The 20,084-nt window shown below is 33.7% G+C and overlaps 1 protein-coding gene across 11 annotated transcripts in view; it reads right to left on the minus strand.

Moving 5' to 3' along the window:
• Positions 1–20,084, minus strand: part of tou (toutatis) — a 252,314-nt gene that overhangs the window by 62,225 nt on the left and 170,005 nt on the right. The window contains exon 1 of one of the 11 annotated variants that reach the window (XM_067775991.1): positions 16,372–18,891. The exons of 9 other annotated variants lie outside the window; for them this stretch is intronic. The gene's annotated coding sequence lies outside the window, so the exon portion shown is untranslated. Of the gene's footprint in view, positions 1–16,094; positions 18,892–20,084 lie in introns of those variants that run through there. One more of the 11 variants, XM_067775990.1, reaches the window with a different exon arrangement.

Raw genomic sequence — 20,084 nt, forward strand, 5'->3', positions numbered from 1 at the left:
GATCTAGAAGCAGCAAGTAGGTCAGAAGCTTCTGGTATTTGCCAAGAGTACGGAGGTATTTTATAACATGCAGCAGCGAGCAAAAAAATAGCATTGGCAATTTTTTATCAAATTTCGCCAATTATTATTTTTTCTTTTATTTTCGATTATTTTAAGAAACCCCTACACAAAAAACACCTTCCATGAATTTTGTAAATGAAACTATGCAAAAAAAAAACGTTTTCGAAAATTTCGAACTTTTTATTCGGATTTCTCTCAATTTTTTGAGTAGGCAATTTTGTAGCCCAATGAATTTTAGTCTAACAAATTACAAGTTATAGGTCTCTCGGATAGATTTTTGAAGATGTTTTTGAGAAGGGTGTTTCAGATTTTTCTCCATAAAAAATGTTAAATTGGGCAACAAAACTGCATACTTAAATGTTCGAAGTCTTCAGTAAAGATTTTCTTGAAAAAACCTAGAAAAAAAAATTTAGCTAACGAAACTTTGTAAAATTTGTCGCTGCTGTTTTTCTGTTCACTGCTGTAGGTCCTAGTTTTTAGCACGCTTATAATAGCTTTCCGTCGGCAGTGTTTGGCAAGCACTCCGGGTGTATTTCTGTCATGAAAAGCTCTCAGTGAAAACCTATCTGCTTGCAGATGCCGTTCGGAGTCGGCATAAAACAAGTAGGTCCCGTCCCGCCAATTTGTAGGAAAATTAAAAAAAATTAAGTCTAGGATAGGAGAGATTCGATTTTGATTAACCTTCTTCGAATGTCTTTTAATGTCTCAAGATAAAGGATGCTGGAAGCGGGAGCCAGGTGGAAGCATCATGATAGATGACACACGGCAAAACTCACATGGCCGGAATGGAATGAGAAGAGATCACGAGAGCTTCTCACCCTCTGTAAGAGGGATCTGTCGTTAGTTGTAGGTCTTCTCACTGGTCACCGCATGCGGAAAGGATTGGCGCTCCATTTAATGATTATTGTAGAAGCTGCGGCAACTAAGAAGAGCCTGAAACCATCTACTCTGTGAATGTCCAGCGCTTGGCAGAAGAAGATCTGACTGATATAGCTGAGGTCAATACACGACGCTTAGTTAGCTTCACAAACTCAACGAAGTGGTTTGATTAGGAGAATAGGAACAAATCCGTGTGGTTTCACAATGGGCCTATAAAGGCCTAGGTATGCCGCTCAGATGCGGACGGCAGCCACTTAAACCAAACCTAACCTAATGTCACATGCCCTGGGAAATGAACCTATTACCTGTGCAGTAGGGTGGCTAAACACATTACCCACACATTACGCAAAACAAGCCATTCTCGAAAACTTAAGAATATTTAATTACCTACACACAAACAAATTCATCAACATTCTTCAACAACTTTGAACTAATTAGTTATAATTCTTCATTTCCATCTAATTCCATGCGGAGCAAAGTTCAATGAACTCGGATTTGTATTTTATTTTATTTACATAATTTATTGAAAATCATTGCGCAGTATCTCAAATGTCTGGTTAAGATACCACTGAATACAAATTTTCGCTTCAATTCCCCACTCACAGCGTACATCACACACATGCCACACATCACACATACACAGTTACAATACTTTTTCAAACACTCCTATACACATGCACAAACCATCATGTATGCAAAGTTAAAAACAACCGGAAATGAGAATAAATTTAAGCATTTTAGAAATTAATTATACGAATATGTCTCTGTTTTAGACGCTTAAAATTTTTCTTTTATTGCTTTGTTTTTATATTTTTTTAATTAATTTTTCATTTCCCCTTACGGAAAAAGCGCATAGTGCAACCGAACAGAAAAACACATACGAAGGAAACGAGTTGTGTGCAATGAGAGAATGAATTCCGAAAGCCGAGAGAGCATAAAACGAAAAGAGCACCAATCAACGATGAAAATGCAGGCGAAGAAGAATTACCAAGTATTAGCAGCGCTGTTGCACTAATACACGTGCAATTGGCAGCGACGCAGCAGCGTTAGCGACTGCATGGCAGCGTTGTAGTGGTGTGTATCTATGAATGTATCTGTTAATGCAGCGGTGTGTTTGTGTGACGGCGCGTACGCACATCTGCTTGACTTGAAATTTTCGCAATGCGTAAGACAGTCATTCATTATACATACATATGTACAAACACACACACACTTTTTAATGCACCTTTAAGTTATTTGTTTATATGTATTAGGTATGTATAGTAATTCAGGCAGATAAATGCATACATACATATATGTACGTAGATTTTTTATTTAATTTTTTTTTTTCAAGTTTAACAGAAATTTGTTTTGGTTTTTTTTTGTTTGTTTGCTAATTTTAATTTCACCCGCATAAAACATTTTTTAGGACTTGAAATTATGAAATAAATAAATACCTAAGTTGTTTATGTTTACACATACCTACATATATATGTATGTATGTACATTAGTTATGTACATATGTGAAAAATAAAATTTAACAAAAATTCGTCATTCAAGCGTCATCGCAGCAGATCGGTTTTTGTTATTCACGATTTGTAAATTTTTATTATACCTAGGCACTAGTGAATCCAAATACATGATGCAGGTATAAGCATACCTACAGTTGCGAACACGCAAATAGCAGCGGGAATTTTTGAGTTAACTTTACCAATTACAGTAGAATCGCGCAAAATTTAACCAAAACGTTCCAACGTCGGTAGTTTACTTTTCCGAAATATTAACTTTTCCAAGCGATTTTCAAATTTGAAAAAATGCGATAATAAACTTAGTTTTTGGGCTATAACACATTGAATTTATTTAAATGACTTAGTTTTATTCATTACAGAGCATCAACTTAGTTTTAATTTGTACTGGCTGATTTCAAGTTCACAGAACATACATATCGTTAGATTAATGTGAAAATGTGCTAAGTCAACTTTTACGAATTTTACAGGAGACGAAAAAAAAATGAATAACTATTGAAATAATCTTCTTTTTTCAAAACAGTGAATGAGGATACCTTAATTGCAATGCTTTTGAGTGTAGAAGCTTTGAAAAAGATAAATAAAAATCATGTATGCCAACCCAGCAGCTATTTTATGACTTAGCACAATTTCCGCACTCAAAACATATTTTTTCTCCTGACTTAGCACTTTTTACTCAATATGTTTTCCCATCACTCCTCACCTTCAATGATTGAAATAAAACACTAAAACTATATATTTCACAAAAAATACTATTTATTTGTCAAACTATTTCTAACGGTTCTGATGTGGACTCTTTTGCAGACAATAATTTATTTTTAAATTCAAACAAATGCTGTGTTGTGTCTTATTCCAAAAAGACAATTGCCACATACTTTATCAACAAACTAAATGCTAAATCTCTTAATCGTTGTAAAGAGAGTAAAGACTTGAGTATAATTTTTAACTCTAAATTCTCTTTTTCTAGTAACATTGACTTCGTTGTTTCAAAATTTCTTGCAATGGTTGGGTTCAATAAACCTAACACCAGTGACTTTAAGGAGCCTATGACGTTGAAGGCACTTTCTATATCAGAAGTCGTCTTGAATATTGCTCAATAATATGGAATCCTTTCTATGAATGAATATATCTCCTATAAAATTGAGAGAGCTCAAAATTTTTTTACAAAAATTGCTTTACGTATGCTTCGCTGGCCAGACGCCCTCCCATCATATACCAGCAGGTGCAAATTGCTTGGTTGTTGTTGTTGTTGTAGCAATGCTCGCCCCACCTAATCGCCGCGACCGATCACAAATTGTCATCAATATCCTCTAACGGGAGTCCAAGGAAACTTGCCGTTTCAACAGGGGTGGACCATAAGGAAAGGGGTGTTAGAGGCGTTGGTTCCACATTACAATTGAAGAGATGGCTGGTGTCATGTGGGGACACATTGAAAGCGGGGCATACATTTTGTATGTCGGGGTTGATTCTGGATAGGTAAGAGTTTAACCTGTTACAGTATCCAGAACGAAGTTGAGCAAGAGTATGCGGGGTATGCGTTCCTCTTGCGCGAGTTTTGAATAATTTTCTTTAAGTACTGGATTCACCGGGCAATTCCCGGCATAAAGGTCCGACGCCTGTTTATGGAGTTCACCAAGGACCTGCTTGTGTTTTTTCACTTCATACGGCTGGGTTCTCAGGTGCCGTATTTCCTCAAAATGCTTACGGAGATGACTCCTTAAGCCCCTAGGCGGTGCTGGTTCATCAATCAGATGTCTGTTGGGATGCCCAGGTTTCTGGGTATTCAACAGGAACTGTTTGGTCAGCATCTCATTTCTCTCCCTGATGGGGAGTATTCTCGCCTCATTATGCAGATGGTGTTCTGGGGACATAAGAAGACAGCCCGTGGCGATTCTGAGAGCAGTATTCTGGCAGGCCTGTAGTTTCTTCCAGTGGGTGATTTTAAGGCTTGGCGACCATATGGGTGACGCGTAGCACGTAATCGGCTGGCTAATTGCTTTGTATGTAGTCATGAGCATACATACATACATACAAATTGCTTGGTCTTCAAGCTTTGCATGACAGAAAAACTTGAATCTCACTCATGCTTGCCTATAATGTGATAAACGTTAGCACGAATTGTTCTGATTTATCTAATTTGTTCATTTCATATATTCCAATGCGTGATCTTCGGCATAATAGATTATTTATCTAAATAACTAATAAAACGAATTATGCTATGAATGAACCTATAACAAGGACTATACATCTAGCAAATCGATTCAGTAGTGTTCTTAATTTTAATAACAGCTTATATAATTTTAAGCTTGAATTGTTTTCTGTTTTTAACTAGTCTGTAACAAAGCATGTAGTTATCTACATGTAAGAACTGAAGTAGATTATAGTCAGCGCAAAGCATTTACCATACACCAAAGGCATGTCTCAACTGGGTAAATCCAATTTCAAGGGGTTGCCAGCACAATATATAGCTTCTCCAACCCAGTTGTCAACTCACCTAACGGTAGCGAATCCTGTTTCATTGACAGCTGAGGCTCTGGCGCCACCAAGTTCCTCATGGAACTAGGGGGTGGGGAAGACGGGATGGCCTAGAAGTTTTAATGTGGTCATATAAATCGTTCCCGAGATGGTCGGCCTAGTACCTTAATAGTGCTTTGTTACCGGAACGTACCGGATCTATATGCGGCAAGGGACCATCAACATCGGCCCAAAGCCTTCGGGGAGTGTCTTTATCGTTAATACAACAACAACAACAAAGCATGTACTTTTAGACTGAATGAAATAAATAATTAAATAAAATGCGCGCACAAAGAAATGACTAGTAATTCAGATTGATATTATTGACTGGTTGACTTAGCACATTTGTTTTTGTTTTTTTTTTGAAAAGTTGACGACTTAGCACATTTACACATCATTGCAAACAGCACGTAAAAATTAAAAATTAAAATATTTTTTTCTTGTGATCGTATTTTGAATTCAGTTTTAAAACTGCATTAAAATACAATTTTTCAAAAAAAGTGACTTAGCACATTTTCACATTAAGCTAACGAGATTTATTTATTCACATTGTCACGCCGATGCCATATGAAAAGTAACACTTTATGAAAAAATTTTGTAAATGTTAATTTTCGTATGGCACGTCGATATATACTTGTTAATTTGTAGGAGCTGGTTTAAAGAAGCAGTCGAGATTTGTTTGTTGTTTTTTTTTCTTTTGTGTAATAGCTTTTGACAATTTTCGCCCGCATATTAATAAGATCTGATATCTGATTTGTATCATTATTGCTTTCATACCACTTAATCAGAGTATTGATGCATCCAACTGCTTCCGAAAAACTCACTTTCTGTTGTTGCATATCTTGCTCTTCGTTATCATTATCGGACACCTTGCCATCTTCGTCATCTTCCGTAATTTGACAATAACACAGAAATAGGGGAATACCCGCACTTCTTCTTATTGCCAAACAAACGGTTGAATTTGAAAAAAGCTCAAAAAAGTTAACCAATAGTGAACTTTTTAGAGTGCTACGTGGACGCTCAAGCTCGGTCAACTTAGCCGAGCGTTTAACTTTCTTGAGAGTTAATTTTTCGCGATTCTACTGTATCTGCTTCTTTTTTATTCTCGATAATATAAGTAAAAGCTTCATGAATTGTGTAACTGAAACTACGCAAACCAATCTCAAAAACATATTCGAAATATTTCGAAAATTCGAACACGATAATAGTAGTGGAATTTTTTAGTAAATTGTATCAATTATATTCTTATTTTATTTTTGTGTAATTTAAGAAGAAGAAAAATGTATGAATTGTATAAATAAAACTATACAAACTAATCTCAAAAACATTTTCGATCAATTTCGAAAATTCAAGAAGTCTGCATCACTGATGTCGAATCGTGAGAGTTTCGCACACTCGTGCGCTTTTCTAACAAAAAATGAGCTAAAGGGGTAAAAGAGATTTCGGCAAGCTAACGAAATGAATAATTTTAAATTACTCAGTTGAAGGAAATCTGTGTAAAAATCGTGTCATGCAAACACAGCCTTGTTGCTTATAAAATCATACCAATAATGTTTTATATAATTTACGTTACGCTGCGTTTTACATTCAATATCATTTAAAGAGATCTATTATGTTCAAAATAAGGTTATTAAATTTTTATGTGTAAAAGGCTTTGAAGCTATAGCGCGATGAAAGCTGCCCCCAAATTCCAACAATCGCTAATGCTAAAACTCAATTGCCAAAAAAATTTTAAAACAGTATGAAGTGCGCAGAAAATTATGCTACATTTAGAACCATATGGTCATAAGGAATAACCGTCTAAGTCCTATGTAAAAGTATTGGAGTTAGGCTGCTATTCCTTGTAATCATATCCTACTAAATGATGCATACTTTTCTGCGGACTTGTTATTGTTCTAGGTATTATTGGCGATTGAGTTTTCGCGTAAGCGAAGGTTGGAATTCGGCGGCTGAAATAACAATTTCACTATTAGAAAAATATTTCACTATTAGAAAAATATTTCGCTATTAGAGAAAGACTACAAAATGTGCGCAAAGGCGATGGTTACTAGGAATTTTTGACGAACTTCCCTTCTTCATCAGATAGATTTTTGGTGTGCAGAATTTTGAACTCGTGTTCACTTAAATTCATGCTATCTACTAAGCCATTTTAATACCCCGCTGCACGCATTGTAATTTGTGTCTAACTTTTGCTTTTTTGTTGGTAGTTCTTTTATAAACACTTTGAAACATATTTACTCTGTGTTTTTAATTCAAATCATGTATCATATTTATAGGCGCCTTTGTTAGAACTTGATCAGTGACATTGGAAATTGAAATTTTCGAAATCTATAAAAGTTGACATTGCCGGAGAAAATTACCTAAATATGTTTTGTAGGGGTATAAATAACAAAAATTGCAGAACTTTAAAAAGTACCAAAAAACCCAAATACAACAATTGGTACAACTTTTTTATTTATTTTATTTCCAATGTACGGAGAAATACTACAGTATTAAATTTGTTTGGTTAAACATTTATCGAATATAATCTCAAGAAAGAAAGAGCGAAATTTCGGGACTGTATCATCAGAAACCGTTAAATTTTTGGTCCCGCTTTTATCAAAGTTAATTTAGCCTAGAAAAGCAACATTTCTACCAACTTTCGTGGATATTGGAGACAGCAAGTTTTTCAAGTCGATACATTTTCTGTGGGAAGCCCAAAAATAAGAAACAAAATTTGGTGGGAAAAAGTGGTGGATCCTAAATCAAATCAGGGAAAAAGGGGGAAATTAATTCATTGCCACGGCGTTATTTTCTCCATTTGATTGCATCGCTGGTATAAATGAAAATTTCAAATTTTTCAGTAAGAGTTTTTAGAGCTTTTTCTGAGATTGCAGTTTTGTTGCCTAATCAATTTTAGTCTAACAAACAACAATTTCTCAAAATTCTAATTGATTTTCGGCAATTTTTTCCCCGAATTTTAATTCATATAAAAAATAGAACTATTTCTGTAGGAAATTTCAAAACAATGTTATGTTTTGTTGGGATATTAATATTAGTTGTTTTGTTTGCCCCTAGTCTATTGCATTTAAAAAGGATCGACAATTTCTAATCGAATAACACAAGACTTAATTAATAAAATCAAATATTATGTGTTTTAAGGGAATTTATGATTACATAATGGTAAATATGGTTAAATATTTCCAGACTGCCAAAAAAAATACAAAATATTTGTCGCTTTTAAATGGATGTTTCGATAAGTATGTTAAATATCGTCGATGCCTTTGCAAAACCGTCTGTCTATCTGACGGCATTTGAATTTTACAGGAGAGCAGAAAATCTTACTTTACATACATATGTAGTTTTTTTTTTAGAAATTTTTCCATGATTCATTAAAGTAATCTTCATTTCTAAATATGTTAGAAACAAACTAAATGTTCTACTCAAAAATGCTGCTGTTTTCCCCGTTAGGAGCGTTTTATAAGTGAAAACGCTTGAATGTAATTTTGGAGGCAAATCTCAAACTAACCGTTATTTTCAAAATTGATATTCAAATATTAAAGTTACCTATTAAAAAATAGAACTAGGTATGAGAGAAAATATAAAACAACTTTCGGGGAGAAAAATTTTCAAAAATCAATGCGTATTTCAAGAGACTTATAACTTGTAATTTGTGAGACTAAAATTGATTGCGCCACAAATTTGCATACTCAAAAAAAGTTTGAAAATACTAAATAAAAAAAATTTGAAATCGCCATACACTTTTCGAAAATTTTTTTTAGGTTGGATTGAAAGGTTTCACCTTTTATAAACAGGGACGGAAAATAATAATATTTTTTTTCAAAAAATTGTAATAGGTGAAAATGTTTGAGTTCCCAGGTATCCCTATAGCAATATCACGTCGAATCATGCATCCTTTTTATTTTTCGAACTTTTTCCATAAAAGTCCACATATAAAGTAAATTTTTTTTATTTCGGATAAGCCGTTTCTTTGTTATCATGCCGGACTTTTATTTTGGCCTTAAAAAATAAAAGTCCGGATTTAACTTTTATTTCCGGACTTTTATTTTTAAAAGTCCGAGTTTAACTAATTCTATTGGACTCAGGTAATAAAAATCCGAAAATAATTTTTATCTTGATCCAAATATATTAAAAGTCCAAAATTAATAGTTTTGCAAGGAATAATATTATAAAAGGAATAACAGTTTGCGCCCCTGTTTATAAATAAGAAAATATCTAAATAAAACTAAAAAACATGAATAATAAAAATATGATTAATTAAAATTGTTAAAAATTTACAGTGCTATTTTCGTGTTCGCAGCTGTATATATCATTCACTTATGTAAATGTATGTATGGCTGTATGCATATTTGAATCTGTGTTTTCTTTCATTTTGCCGCATTCATGCGCCTTCATCCACCGTTTGGCTTTACTATATATTGGCACATTTTCTCATTAATTCATTCATGCTTTTTTATGAAAAAAAATGTGCTCACTTCAAATGATTTTATATTGCTGTTGCCTTTTTAAGCGTATTAAATTTAGTTTTATTTGGCATATTTTCCTTTATTTACGTTGCCGTTATTTATGGGCATACTACTACTTATTATTTTAATTATACCCAGCTGTACTTGTACACAGGGTATTATAACTTTGTTTGGATAACGGTTGGTTGTACAGGTATAAAGGAATCGAGATAGGTTTAGACTGCCATGTATCAAAATCTTCAGTATTGAAAAGAATTTTGATTAAGCCATGCCCGTCCGTCTGTTCGTCCGTTAAAACGAGCAAACATTGAGATATCTTCACCAAATTCGGTATACGGGCTAAGAATAGATTGAGTATTGAAAATGAGTGAAATCGAATGATACCCACGCCCATTTTTTATATATATAACATATTTTGGAAAACCCAAAAACCCTGATTTTTTAGTAAAAAATACACCTAGAATGTTGAAATTTGATGTGTGGACTGATATTGGGACTCTTGATAAAAATTTTAAAAAAGTGCTGAAAAGGGGCGTGTCACGGCCTACTTGTGATAAAATCAATTTTACAAATATTATTAATCATAAATCAAAACCGTTAAACCTATAACAAAATTCAGCACAGAGCTTGCCTTTACTATAAGCAATGCTCGGAAGAAAAATTAACGAAATTGGTTAAGAACCACGCCCAATTTTATATAAAAGATTTTTAAAGGGGTCGTGGACGAATAAAATAAGCTATATCTTTGCAAAAAAGAGCGTCATATTAATGGCATTTTACTTTCTAAATGGAATTATAACAAAACGTTACAAAATATTAAAAAAAATTTAAATGGTCGTGGCATATAAAGAATGCCACTTATCTATGTACGTCAAATTCACGTGGAAGAATTAATTTCCTAACTGGTCTCTACGGTGGTTTTCTGAGAGTGGCACGCTAACTTCACATGATGTTGGCGCGCTACTTGATATTTTCTAAAATATAGTCGCGGCCAATTATTTTGTTTCATGGATAAATTACGCCAAATTCAAGGCAATTTACCCAATAGTTCCACGTAAAAGTTGTCTTGCCAACTTCAGATCCCGTCCAAATGGTCTGGAGATATATTTTTGATTTTTTCCGAATCGTTTTTGAAAGAAACAAAGTTTTCATTTCTGTCAGTGAATTATTAATACGTATATTTACATATTCCTCTTAAAGGAACAAGAAAAGAGTTATAATATAAAAATTACTAGCTTTCACTCGGTGCGTTGTCTGCCTTTTCTCTCCCGTTTTTATCCCACTTCCCTCACTTAATTTATTCTTATAACTCACTCCTATTTCTCTAGCGGTTTTAGCTCCTTGAAGTAAGCTACTTTTTTCACCAAACTATTAGTCACAACCAGGTTTGCCACTTTCGTCCATTTGGCCCCAAAATGGTCCCTTCTAACCCCATTTGGTCCGCTGGTTCCTTTTTGTCAATATCGGTCCTTTTTAGGCAAGTTTCCATGATTTTGATAAAATAATATTTTATTTTTTGCAGAGGTGAAAATGCAGAATGCGTCCCGAATCTGCCTGATTAAGCAGCTTCTTAATTGCAATCGATTTCCATCAGCCTACATATACACTCCTATTATGAACTCATACGATACACTATAAACGCTTGCAATTTGTTATACCGTATTATGAAATAAATTATAGCGTGTGAAACCCGATCGTTAGCGTTTATCGTGGTATTGTTATACGCTAACTATCGCATCAGCTGTTTAATTTTCTACGCTAGATATCGTTGATAAATTTTTGCACGATACGTTGGGAGCTATTTAAATAAAAGTAAATATAAAATTATTACAAAATCCAAAAGAATCCAACTAAAGCCACATTCTCAATACTCTGGTGCAACACCCTGGGCAAGAAACCATAAAGTGGCACAAACCTTCAAAATATTTGGGATGGATGATCTATTTTTACGGGCGAGCAAACCGCCTCCTACTTCTGTTAAGACATACTCTGAAATCAATTTTTTTATTTAACTTTTCTTTTACTTTTAGTACTTATAGTGTAGAGTTCATTTCAAGAAGATTGGAAGCATCTCTCAATTTTCTTCTTTCTATGGCCTCTATGCGAGTTTCGTCAATTTGTTCATTTGAGTTTGAGAGGTTGCAGAAAACATTTTATTATGACAGCTTTTAAAAACTTTTTCCACTTTTACGTACAAGACAATTGAATTGTTAGTATTTACGTTTTGTTTTGCTATCTGTTTGATATACATAGATTCACAAAAATTTGTAAACAAAACTCTGCTGTCATTCACAATAGTACATCTATCGGGCGTGTGGAAGTCGCAATATGAAAGCTGATTTTTTACGATACGCTAGGGGTGATAGTTTTCCACTTACTTAAGTTGATTTCTTTCCATAATTAATAGCTACATATGTGTTGCACAAATTCAACAATCGTTCAATCATTACATTGTAGCAGAACAAAGGGAACTCCAGCAGCAAATAATTTAGGCAAAGAAACACATGAAAGAATAATGCCAAAAAAAAAAAACAAACTTTCGTTAAAAGTTGGTGAAACAAAGGTCTTGTCAGAACGAAAAGTCTTGTTTTGGAGATTAAATATTTCGATCAGTTAACAAGTAATATAATAGATTTTTGTCACCACATAGTAGAGCTAAATAAAAATGATACAACACTCAATTCAAAATTTATTCCAAAAGCACGAGTCCCTCTTTATAAAATTACAAAGATTGACAATACCAGGGCCGGCGAGAGAATTAATTGAAAACACAATTTTACAGTAAGTGCACTTGCCACTCACAGAGTTTATGTTCAAGCTGTGCGTTCAAGCACACCGGCGATATTGAAATATTGTGTAGGAATATATAGACGTGACACACGAAAAGTAACACTTTCAAAATTTGTTGTAAAGCATCTGTTTGTAAAAAATGTTGAAAGTCTTACATATCCTAAAGCAAATCAATGAGTTCAAGGAATTTCACGATTATGGTGGTGATGAGCCATACTAATACTAAGCACCTCTGTTACTCGTTGGCTCGCGAATGGAGAACCAGTCGGAGGCAATTCGGCTAAATTTTCTAGTATCTTTCCTGTAAGTTCATAGCGATATTCATACCATGGATAAAGAGTTTGTTCGCTATCGTAAATAGTATTTGTAGCAATGTACCGCCTCTCACAGTGCCTCAGCAGTGTTTATCTTGCCAATAAAAATCCTATAAACTATTGGTGTATCCCTTCAAGCCCTACTTTGAAGCTTGCATCTCTCCCTATCAATGTCTTACTTTTATTTTCGGTAAGTGGTAATATGTATTAACTGCAGACGTCTTTTAGAGAACATAAAGAAGCGAATAGAAAAATTGCAGTGACAGTATTGATGCAATTTTAAACTCTTCTTTTTTTAATTCCGACAATTTCAGAAAAAACTTCTATGAACTTTATAACTAAAACTATACAAGCACAACTCGAAAACGTTTTCGAAAAAATTCAAGTAAATCTTCAAACATTTCGAACTCTAACCTGGAGTTCTCGGAATTTTTTGTAGCATGCAGTTTTGGGTTCCATCAATTTAAATCTAACAAAGTAAAAGTTATGGGTCTCTACAAATTCGAATTGATTTTTGACAATCTTTTTTCCGAGGGGTGTTTTATATTTTCCTTCATACAAAAAGCTTATAGCTTCTTTCGGAAATAAGTTTTTTCAACAATCAATTCGAATTTCAAGAGCCCTATAATTTGTACTTTGTTGAAATAAAATTTATTGGGCTACAAAACTACATATACAAAAGAAAGTCTGAAAACTCTATGTAAACAAAAAGTTCGAAATTTTCGTGAAATTTCTTCTTATTTAATTTTTTCGAATTTTTGTTAGATTGTTTTGCATGGTTTCAGTTACAAACTTCTTGGTGTTCTTTGCTTAAATTATTGAAAATGAAAAAGATGATCGTTCACGTGGCAGTTGGTAATACGCTTCTTAAGGGGATGTTTTAATAAAACAACAACTACAAGTTTACCAATCACAAGTTTAAAGCCCCGTTACAAGCAGTTTTTCATATAGATGCGTTTAACTCAATCTTATGCATTATGAGTAGATTGCACATATTTTTATGGGGAACGGTAGATTGAGCGACACTTTGTTGTAAGCAAAGCATAAGAAGAAGAATTTGACATTTGCTTTGGCTAAGGGTGCTGGCATACTTTGGAAGTGAAATTATTTTTTCCACTCGTTGGTAACTTTTCTAGCACTTTACGCAATTGAAAATGGCAAAATATAGCAAATGAATACGACACAAAATATCACCCCTATTATGAATTTTCATACGATAAACGCTTGCTAGCGTATCGTAAAAATTCAGCTTTCATATTGCGATTTCCACACGTCCGATAGATGTACTATTTAGTGTTGCCAAATGTCCCGTATTGGCCGGGACATCCTGTATTTTTCACGAATTTTAAAATGTCCCGCCGAGAAATGCTATGTCCCGGCATTTTCATAATATCCGAGTTTTTTTAGAAGCATATACGTCTACGCTTGCGCGTAAAAAACGCTTATCCTCGCTTAGATAATGCTGACGAGACCCATCTAGCGGCAGTGGTTAAATAACTAGCTACAGAACAGGGTGTACCTAATATCGGAGACACAAACCTCTGACGGCCATAATGTAAAACATATAGCTGAATCAGTTGCGATGAATTGTGGACACGCACCATTTTAAGAGGTGATACATAGAATTAGTCTAGAGGTGAAACATAGACAAATATTTCAGTTACATCCGAGTATAATGCGTATTTAAATTTAGTAGTACTAATTGTATGCGCAGCAATTTCAGAGGTGTATTTAAAGTTTGACGCTTAGCAGTTCATATAAAGTTTAAGCGTAAACGCCTATACATGTAAAAAAAAAAACACAGCTAATAAATAATTAATAAATTATAATCTGCTACGCAACATAGCTATATTTGCGGCTTCGATTGTATTCAACTCATTAGCATATTGCATGCAACTCTGTAAAGAAGAAAAATTCATCCCTATTGTGGTTCTGAGTATTGTCAATGTTTGACATTTCGCACACCTAAATATTCATATTGCGTTTTAAAATAACGTTTGGAAAATGAATCCATAGCCTGTTTCATAAAAATATTTGTTATAAATAAAGGAGTTTAAAAACTTTAATTCTATGTAAAAATTATTTCGCCGAATGAGCAACCCATATAAATATATAGGCGTCTCTTATTTTTCAAATGTCTCGGGAAATTTTTAAAAATCCCGGAAATTTGGCTCAAATTTGAGGTATGTCCCGGGAAACCGAAGTAAAAATCTGGCAACCCTAGTACTATTGTGAATGACAGCAGAGTTTTGTTTACAAATTATTTTGAATCTATACGAAAAAATTAGCAAAACAAAACGCAAATACTAAAAATTCAATTGTCTTGTACGTAAAAGTGGCAAAAGTTTTTAAAACCTCTAATAATAACATGTTTTCTGCAACCTCTGTTGCATTTTATATAAAATCAAATGAACAAATTGACGAAACTCGCATAAAGGCCATAGAAAGAAGAACTTTGAAAGATGCTTCCAATCTTCTTAAAATTAACTCTACACTGTAAGTACTTGACATACTAAAAGTAAAAGAAAAGTTAAATAAAAAAAAATAGATTTCAGAGTATGTCTTAACAGAAGTAGGAGGCAGATTGCGCGGCCGTAAAAATAGGTCATCCAAACTAAATATTTTGAAGGTTTGTGCCACTATACGGCTTCTTGCCCATGGTGTTGCAACAGAGTGTTGGGAATGAAACTTTAGTTAGATTCTTTTGGATTTTTAATTTTATATTTACTTTTCTTTAAATAGATCCCAACGTATCGTGCAAAAATTTATCAACGATAAGTAGCGTAGAAATTGAACAGCTGATGCGATAGTTAGCGTATGGCAATACCTCGATAAACGATAAATGCGACCTATCGGGTTTCACACGCTAGAATTTATTTCATAATACGGTATAACAGATTGCAAGCGTTTATCGTGTATCGTATGAGTTCATAATAGGGATGTATGTTAGCAAGTATTGTGTTTCGACACATTTTGTCGTGAATGGGTAAGGTGAAAGAAACTTCAATAGCCAAGTCTGAAGTTCCTTCATATTTATAAAAACAAAATATTAGTTGATTGTGGGGATGTTACTGGAATGCATAAGCTTGTGCTAAACGCATCTATAAGAAAAATTTCATTGTGCCTCGGCCATTAGCAATTCTGAGTTTGTTTTTGTTATTTGAAGGGGTAATTTTTTTTTATTTTAAAACTTTTTGTTTTGATCTTTTTATTTTTTTTTTTAAATTTGTATGTGTTTTACTCTTTTCTTTCATGTTTTAATTTGGTTTTTGTTTTTGAAAAATTGTTTGCTTTGTTATTGAATCTTTTTTCTTTTACTAGTTGTTTATTTTCCATGTTATAGTTTTATTTTTTTTTCCCTTTTATGGCCTTTTTTTCATCATTTCATGTTTCTCTTTAAGATTTTTTTTTATACGCTCTGTTTCTAATTAACATTTAAGACACATTTTTTCTCAGCTAACAAAAAGCAAATGGCAATCGCAATAAGCCCGCACCTTAAAATTACTTAATTCCAACAAAATTGTAAACGTTTCTTGTTTTACTTTATTTAGCAACGGGTAATTAACCTTTTCGATTTTAGCTGCGGCAATTTGTATTGCCTGTCACACTGTAAGCGCTCTTACATATCCATATGTATGGTTTTATGTATTGGTTTTCCGACACACACACGCGCGCACACCCACAAATGCAGAGAAATATATTAACATTTAGACTCGTATTATATGTACAATAGATGCCGCCAACTAACCATTCCACCAGCCAGTGCTACCACGAGCTTTGTATTCCGGCGGCTGGTATTGCATATACATATCTACATACATGCATATGTACGTTTGTATGTACCTGAGTTAGTTTTATTATACTCTTGACTTGCGCCTCTAAATTTTTGCACCGCCACTTCTTTTATTCTTCTAGCGCTGTTGTTGCTGCTGCTGCCCCCGTTGTTTTTTGTTTTTTTTTTAGCCACTTCGTCTACTTCTACATATGTTTGTTTGTTTGTATGCATGAGGCAGTATCTACTTCCAATTCAAATTATGTATACTCCAACAAATTTTATTTTTTCTTACACTTTTCTTCGCCGCAATGGAAATACAGTACTCGTACACAATGCCATACTAATCGCTCAATTGCGAACGATTTCCACTCGCGTTTTTACCACTTCCATAATACACTCGACAAGTTGTACGTACATATGTATGTATGTAAGTACTAAAACTCAACTCTTAACTACAACAACTGGTGATTCTCCTTATGATTTGTATTATTCATTTGCTTTAAAATTTTTTAGTATACTTCATTATACATATGCACATGTATCTAACATATCTACATATATATGTAATTTTTTTCATTTTCCTGTTGGCTTTCACTACTCTTCTTCTTCTTCCTCATCATTGCTTATAGATTTTTTCACAGCACCAACAAATTTAATGCTCACCCGTTTTATCGGCGGCGCTTCATTTCAATTTTATTATACATACATGTATGTATGTATATATATATATGTAGATTTATATATATATTTATGCAATTTGTTTGTTTTATAGCCTTATTCACTGCCTTTTCATCAATTTTTCACGCTTTCCACATTCACTTTATGTTATTTCATAATTATTTAATAAATTTTATAATTTTTTATGCATTTTTCCCACTAAAAAATTGAATTTAATAATTTTTCACTATAAGAGCAGCGATTTTCACACGGAACGCGTTCACCAAATACGTCAGCGCAGCGCCGTATCTATCGGATACCTAAACGGGCGGTAGACAGCGTCGCGAGCAATTGCCGCCCGTCCGTAATCGTAATCGTCGGTGTCGTTGTTGTCGTAGTAGTAGTCATCGTCGTCGTCATCATAGCCATTGCTATAGCTATATAGCCAAAGTCATCGTCATCGTGGTCGTTGGTTTTGTTCAAAGTATAATACTCGTTGTCTCAGGTTCTGCCCCTGCCTTCATGCCAGCATTCGCGTTTATGCAGCTACTGCCACTGGCACTGGCACTCACCAAAACTCTGCGAATCGGTGTCGTTTTGGGTAGTTAGTTGCTGTTCTTTTATTTTGTTGTTTTTGTTTGTTGTTGTTGTTGTTGTTGTTGTTTTACATTTATACATTTCATTCTCGCTCGTTTTGCGTTGAATGACTACAGAAGTGAGCGCTCCTCTTTGATTGTTGTCATCCACTGCCTAGGTGATGCGTGGTGTTGTTGGTGCCTCTGTTGCTGTTGGTATTGCTGTTTAAATTTGTATAAGTGTGTATGCATGTGTGTGCATCTGTCAGCTTGTCTCTACATTTTGGTTAACTTGAGGTCCGACAACAACAACAATGAAACACTAAACTACTATTAAGCAAGCAAGCAGACAACAGATGCAGATACAAACATTCATACGTACATACATACATATATTACAGTTGTTGGCAGAGAAATAGCCTCCTTTCTGTGAACAAAAAGAAGTACATTTAGTATGTTTGATTAATTCAAATAAATAAATGCAAGGCGCGATAGCCTCCGCAGAGATTTTAGGCCGAGCTTCTCTTCCAATTTGCGTCGTGCTCCTTTTAATTTGTCCTACAAATTGGCGGGACAGAACTTAGATGTTTTATGCCTACTTCGAACGGCATCTTGAAGGCAGATGAATTTTCACTGAGAAGCTTTTCATAACAGGATACACTTGAAGTGTTTCCCAAATCACTGTCGCGTAGAAAAACTTTTTTCCAAAAACTTTTTTAAATTTTCAATGTTGCTTTGCCCGGGGCTTGAACCCAGGATCTTCGGCGTGGTAGGCGGCACAAGCTACACAGCGAAGATTAATTCCGGTAATTCTTTACTTTAGCTCACAACTGCTAAAACAAATCCAAACATATCGGGAGAGGTATCAAAAGACGCGCTTTGGACCCAGGATCACGAATTTGAAAGCGGAAATTGGGAATTGTATTTCTTTTCGGAGATATTTGCAAACAAAATTGAAAATTTTCAAGTAGCTGTTGTAATTTTGATGATTTTGGTGTACCCACAAGAAAAACTGTGGGTAAAAGAGTTTTGCGCGGATATAGATTTGGTCTCCAAACCGGTGTTGTACCCACCCAGGGTAATTTTTTATAAGCGCGGCCGGAGGCCGCCGATGCAGAAAGGTGTTCTGCGCAAAAATACTATGGATCCCACTATATCAACATTCAAGTTGATATTTAAAAAAATCGTTTATTTTGGTTTGCAATATAAAATTTATTTTTGTTTATTTTTGAGTTTAAATATTTTCCAACTAATTAGAATTTTCTTTTTTTTGAAGTTATTCAAAATTTTAAGTTAACACGAAAACTCAATTAAAATTATTTTAAAAATTAAAGTAAAGAGTACAAAGTAGTTAACACTATATTTACTCCCCCTCCAAGAAAATTTGAAACAAACAAATTATTAATTAATATTAAATGTAACCTTTTTTTGTTTTTTGTTGTTTAATGTATTTGTATTTAAATTAGTGTTAATAAGTATGTTTGCTGGTTTAAGTAAATCAATTGAAATATTTTTAATAGTATTATTGTATTGAATTGTAAATGTTTTATGCTTCTTAGATATAACTTTAAAAGGTCCTTCATAAGGTGATTCTAAATTAGATTTACGAAGAACTTTAACAAAAACATACTCACAATTTTCTAATTGCTTAGGAACGAAAACATTTTCTTTGTTATGATGAAAAACTTTAGAACGAACAAGTGAAAAATATTCTCTTATTTTATGAAGAGCGTCATTAGAAAAATCATGTTCTTTATTACTATTTGAAATAATTAATTCACCAGGTATTCTAAGTGTTTGGCCATAAACAAGTTCAGCAGATGAACATTTTAAATCTTCTTTAATAGAAGTTCGTAAACCAAGTAGAATGAATGGTAAAATGTCAGACCAATGAACCGAGTCGTTTGATGCTATAATTGCTGCTTTTAAAGTTCGATGAAATCTCTCTATCATGCCATTTGCTTGGGGATGGTAAGGAGATGTATGATTTTATGAGAACCTAAAAGTTTAGTTAATTCTGTAAAAAATTTTGAGGTGAATTGTGAACCTTGATCTACTGTAATATTTAATGGTATACCAAATCGTGGTATATAATTTTGAATAAAAGTTTTTACTATAGTATTTGTTGAAATATCTTTAAGCGGATAAGCTTCAGGCCAACGTGAAAATCTGTCAATAATTGTTAAAATATAATAATTTCCATTTGAAACTGGAAGAGGTCCAACAATATCCATATGAATATGTTCAAAACGGCCTGATGGTATTTGAATTTTTTGGATAGGAGATTTAGTATGTCTTGAAATTTTGGATTTTTGACAATTGATGCAAGATGAAGTCCAATCGTTAATCTCTTTACGCATGTTAGGCCAATAATATTTATTTTGAATTAATTTTCTAGTAGTTCTTATACTTGGATGAGATAAATAGGGAATTTTGTCAAATATAATTCTTCTCATAGAATGTGGAACATAAGGTCGAAAAGGTTGTACAGAAACATCACACCATATGTTTAAATTAATAACTGGAATATGAATTTCTTTTAAATTATT

This window comes from Eurosta solidaginis, chromosome 3 (assembly GCF_040869045.1).
Source record: "Eurosta solidaginis isolate ZX-2024a chromosome 3, ASM4086904v1, whole genome shotgun sequence".
NCBI lineage: Eukaryota > Metazoa > Arthropoda > Insecta > Diptera > Tephritidae > Eurosta > Eurosta solidaginis.